Below are 6000 nucleotides of genomic sequence, written 5' to 3'. Positions count from 1 at the left end.
AAATACTAGTAGTGCTCCGATAACACAGAGCTGGCTCCATAACCCACTGGAATCATTAAAAGTGTTTTCTTTTTTTTTTTTTAATTCCATGGATTTTGGAAAGGATCCACTGGCCACTCATACAACGTATGTAAACTTTGTAGAAAGTTTTGGAAACCTGAGAGCAGAATTGTGTTCTCCTATCCTAGACCTCAGTTCTGACACCTTCCCCTCCTTGCAAGAGCAGTTTTCCCATTGTTAGCTATAATTGATACTAAATCAGTTGTAAGAGTGCTCAGTGCTATAGGTTTTGCTCATATGGTTTGTCCCACTGAAAGCAATGGGTAGGCACCATGGGAGGGAGCAGCATTAAGCACATTCAGTAGTTCTGCTCCTGTTTGGATCCAAGGGAAGCACTTTGCTTTTGCTTTGCTTAATCAATGTAGCAGATAGTTATTATTAAATTAATTAATAATTTAAAATTCCTCATGGATTGATAAATAATTTAAGAATGTGGGCTTTGTCTTCTCTGTTTGGACAATGCAAATTAATAAAGCTCTTTTCTAAGAGGTAATTCTTTTTACCACAAATAAGAATGAACTAGGGATGTTACACACTTCAGGTAAAAAGACTCACTTTGGTGTTCAAAGCACTCAGTATTTTCCCGAGTGTGCTTTAATCCGATGGAGTGTTATAATGCTTTCAGATAAATGCTTTAAAAAGGTATTTTTAACAGATCATTCCTTTACCTCAATAAGAGATTAGCAAGAGGTGCTATGATTAAAAAACAGATTAAATAAAAACCGTGAGAGTAGACAGTCTGGGAATTTATATTCAGCTTTTTTAGAATATTCAGTGAAACAGGGAACATGCAATGATTTGGAAAAGTGTCAGAAGGAAAACCAAACATGAGAAACACCTTTTCTCATTTGAAGCTCAATGAGGAAGCTCATTTGATCATGGAACTCATGGCCTCAGAATGGTAAGAAAGCAAAGCAATGAGCAATTTCGGGGAAAAAAAAATAAATCGGTCATTGCTATGAATGGCAAGAGTTTCTGGATTCCTGATTAAGGATATTTAAAGTAAAACCAAGAGTTTGGGAAGTATGTACCTACAATTCATCTGGCCATAAAAACCCAGTTAATTCTTAGATCTCAGTAAACACCCCCACTACTTAGATTATTCTGCAAGCAACCTCAGAAACATTGTCTGCATCTTCTCAGCTGTCCCAGAAAACACTAAATTAATCTATATACTAGTATACTAGGTCTAAAAAAAAAATTGTGGTTTTACATTTTGACAGGTCAAGATTCACTGAAGAGGCTTCACCATATTCCCTCAAGTTATCCTGAATCAAACAAGCCAGATTGTAAACACAACACTAGTAATCCCTCTGAAAAGATCGTATGAAATACCTTCCCAGAAGTCATATGGAATCTCCTTAATTTTCTTTAAAAGGCTTAACAAAGGGCAGAGCTGGAATAAATCTTATGTCTAAGCCTGAAGGAGATAATCTGGGAATGAAAAGGAGTCAGAAACTGAAGAATAATAGATGTGAAGGTAGCACCTGGATTGGCATGGTGGAAGGTAATTGCTGAGGATACAGATACATGTTTTTTTCTCTTTAAATTTTACTTATCTGCTGTTAAGTTACAGTCACCAAGATTGTTTTTGAGGCATGCCAGTACTATCATTTCCACTCCCAGTTCACAGACTAACTGGGAGAGCAGAGAAGAGCAAGACGGGGAAGCAATCGCTCACTTTCTCCCTCTTAAGTTCTTTGCTAAGATATGTCGCTTCAGACATGCCACCTCATTTGCAGTATAACAAGAAACACCCCTCCACTGTCCAGTTTGTTCCCTTCTTCCTTAAGAATGTTTAAATTGCAATCAGAACAACAGATTTATCGATTAGTTAAATGAATTCAGTCAACTAAAGTATGTACAGCCAACTCAGCAGACAATGTGTTAGTTAGAAAAAAAGAAGGGGGGTAGGGGGGAGAAGAAACTAAGCCACAATGCCATGGGTGAAGCAGCAATAACTGCAATTCTATTGCCTGAAAGTTGAGGAGATTTAAATTTCACAAGGTCAAGGAATGCAATCCAACCTACTGCAGAAAGTAAATGACATAACAGAACATCATTACTGATTAGCACTTCCTCTGCTTGTGTTGCTGGAAAAAAAGACATCTTCTTAGACCTCTGGACATGGAAAGAATTACCAGCAGTATGTGTCAATCAAGAAATCAGATAATCTTCTGGTAAGTTGCTCAACTAGTTGTCTACAATCCATGTAGGCAATTATTTGAGTAAAACTTTTGTTGTTGTAAATCAAGGAAGAAGGAGCAGAATTAAATTTCATGTCTGACATAAAAGGCAACACTGCTAGTAATGAGTGCAAAGGCACTAAAAATATTTGTACAAAGCAATACATAAATGTAGCCATCCCATTGCTGTGCAGACATTCCTGGGTTTATATCCAGTAAGTTCCTGCAACTAGCCAGTAATAAAGATCTTTGCAGTGTTTTCCCAAATGGTTAACATGAAACTCTACCTGTTCCTTATAAAATCCTTTTGAAGAACATCTAAAGTTCAATTTAGGAGCAGCATAGCTCTGCTCTGCATTAATTGCCCTTCATTGTCTCAGAAATGCCTTTACGTTTCAATGTCCATACATAAAAAATGTGTGGATGGCTGCAAAATCTGTGTGTGTATGTATCTAATAAACACATGATAAACTGATACGTATTTATTATAGCAAACTCTGTATATAATACAACACTGCTACCTGTACCTAATGTGATATCCAAAAAGCTATCCAGAAAGAACTGGAGTCTTCATTTTGTCATTGCTAACATTAGACCCCTGAGAGGAGTTCATCTCAGCTAACCTGGGGCCTCAGCTTTGAGCTTTACTGAGTCCTTACTCCCTTCATAGTCCATGGAGAAAAATACACACTTGTAGTACATCCTTCAGTTCTTCCTAAGGTGGACACCTTACACAGACCTGATGAATCCCTCCTTGGAAGATCCTGCCTCTCTCCAAGTCCAGACAAGGACGCCAGAAGTGTTACCAGCTCAAAGTAGTCATGGTGAGCACCTAAGTAGGATGTGACGAAGTCTGCACTGGGGTCCTGTTAGTGGAAGTCTGGCCTTCCACAGAAGAAAACAAAACAAACCAGAGCCAGGCATTAAATATTCAAACTTGTATAGAGTTGCGAAGTCCTCTTGAAGCTCACTGTCCCAAATTAGTGGATGCCTTTGATTGGTTTTTTTATCGCAGTCCTCCTTTCCTCATCTGTAAAATGGAAATAACAGTACCACTGCATCTCATATTTCAAATATCAGTCTCAACATTTGTGAAATGTTCACCCAACTCTTGCTCTCAGAACAGCTGACAAGTGAGCCTACAATGAAATTAACAATTCTGTACTCACTGGAGGGCCTGATGATATGTATTAAATAACGCCCAGGGTACCATGTCACATGGGGGAATAAAAATAAATAATGGATGCTTCTCTGAATTGTAAGGCATCACAGAGGAGTGACACAAGCAGAAGACTAGAATAACAAGCAGGCAAACAGACCTCTTAAATTCCAGTATTAAACATAGTGCACTGCACATAATACCACATATTTGTGCACATACCCATTTACATACGTTTTCTGTCTTCTTCTACACCATGTCATGGTTTTTAGAATGCAGACCAAGTAGGAAGAGCTTGAGAGGGATTATATCTAAGATAGTCCTTGGCTGAACACCAGTGTACAAGTAAACACAAGAAAAATGCTCTATTTATATAGCCTCACCTCCTCCTTATTTTTAAAAAAGCCAGCTAATTGTTACCAAGAACAAAATACCACCAATATTCATCCTTCTAAATATGGAGTGGAGAGAAGTCATTGGAACTGGTCTTATTATTAGGTTTCAGGTTTTCAGCAGTGGTATGGGGATGTACTACTGTGTTGGGGGTGTTTACCTACAGCACCCAGCACATTCCTGTGCTATAGGAGACAGTAAATATACATACAGAAGCAGCACAGCTCTCTGCCTTAGAATTAGAAAAACACAGAAAGCCAGAGTAAAAATCCGGACTGATATGATCAAAATTTTCATACGTGCTGGTATGCACTCTCCTTCCCTTCTCCCTGAGTCATCTTCTCTTAAGTTCAAGCTTCAGATAAAGCTGATTTGCATGCTTAACTCTGGGCGTCCTTATCTTAGGTCCATTGGAATGAAGAGGTTTTGCTGTAACTGAATTTCATCTCTACTGTGAGGAGCGCGAATCTCACTTCAAACTCAACATGACCCTCTGAGGCATACTGCAGTGCATACCATCAGGCCTCACAAGGTTATCTGCAGCTCCTCTGTGCTGCTTTTCCCTTTGAAACATATACTGTAAGATAAAAATGAATGAAACATGTTAAAAGAGCATGCAGCTAAGTTGAAGGGACACAAATGTATGAGATCATGTAGGATTTTTGAAAGGATGACTGAAAGAGAACTCTTTTCAAGCATCTGGTTGCTATGATAAAACGCAAGTTCTCCCTGTCCATTTGCTGTGGATATGATCTCATCTCAGGTGGTTTAAGAAATCGTCTCTGAAATGTAATTAGGTTAGAAAAACATGCACACTCAAATCTGGAGGTTTTGGAAGCACGGCTTGGATTTCCGGTGAAGTATGGTTGGAAAATGCAGAGGCAATATCACATTCCTTATCTGGTGATGTGGAGGTGTCCTAAGACACAGCAGTGCTGGAAAGGCAGCATGGGACCTGAGTAGCTGTAAGGACCCAGGGACTGCAGGCCTGCTTGCTAACTATCAGGATGTGTTCTTCAGGGACAGCCTTTGGACTACCTCTCTCATGTCCCTTCTATCCACACAGCTTGTATTTCTAACTCACTCACAATTCACAACCCAAAGTCAACTGCAACGAAGAATCACAGTGATATTAACAGGACTCAAAAGACAATACCCAACAAAACCAGAGACTTCCAGAGGTGGATCTCTGGTTTTGGCCACCCAACTCCCATTGCCTTCATTAGGACTTCAGGGTACAAGAACAACTCTTTTTTTCAAGGCTGAGCACCTTGAAAAGCAAGGTCCTTCAGTTTATACCTCAAAACATAGAAGATGCTAACACAAGTACTTCCACTGGGCTGGATGACTCCTTTGTAAGCTGAAGCTGTGCTTGGCTAGTTGGCCATAGCTGCCTATACACATGCGGTGGGAGACAACATACCCCTGGGCTTCTTTCAGCAGCTGTTCACCTCCTCCTAGGTCCCAGCAGAAAAGTGCCACAGAAAATACCCTATCCATCTTCCATTTAGGACTACATTATTCTAGGATATTAGAAAAGCCTTGGAGATAATGAAGCTAAGAAAAAATATTTTGGATATTAAGATCACAGTATGTACAACTTTGCATGAGTACACTTGCCAAGGTGACTGGGATCTTACCACCAAAATTCAAATGCTGATGGATGCAATCACCTATACAGAAGGATTTTGCAAATTAAAAGCACTGTAGAATGAACAGAAAGAAATTTTGGTTGTCTTTAAAAAAGACACAGAAGTAGCACACCGAGGCTTTTTTTCTCTGAGTTTGTCTTCTAACACTCAAGCTTGCAAGCAATGCAAAATGCAAAGTCGAATGTTGCGTTGTGCAAGAAAGGTTCTCACAGGCATTGTTCAATAGTCTGCCGGTTATTACCCATTCGAAAATAATGATAGTTTTCCATACCTTAGGATATGTGTACTTTATGTAAATATCAAATAACCCTTCAGCCTTGCCATAATTGGGCTTTCTCTACATTTTAAAAAACCCATATGTTGATTTGTAGTCACCTCTAGTAGTGTGACATGCAGAAAAGAGATATGAAGTACTGGATCCTTAATTTAGCCAAATGTAAAATGTAAGCATAATTGCTCTTTGAAGAAATGCAGTTTTCAGCTGCATAAACTTAGATCATCTACAGTGACCAGATTCTGTTGCATCTGGAAAAAGATTAATTCTTTGACA

The sequence above is a fragment of the Aquila chrysaetos genome, chromosome 3 (genome assembly GCF_900496995.4).
Source record: "Aquila chrysaetos chrysaetos chromosome 3, bAquChr1.4, whole genome shotgun sequence".
NCBI classification, from domain to species: Eukaryota; Metazoa; Chordata; class Aves; order Accipitriformes; family Accipitridae; genus Aquila; species Aquila chrysaetos.
This window is presented reverse-complemented; position numbering follows the sequence as displayed.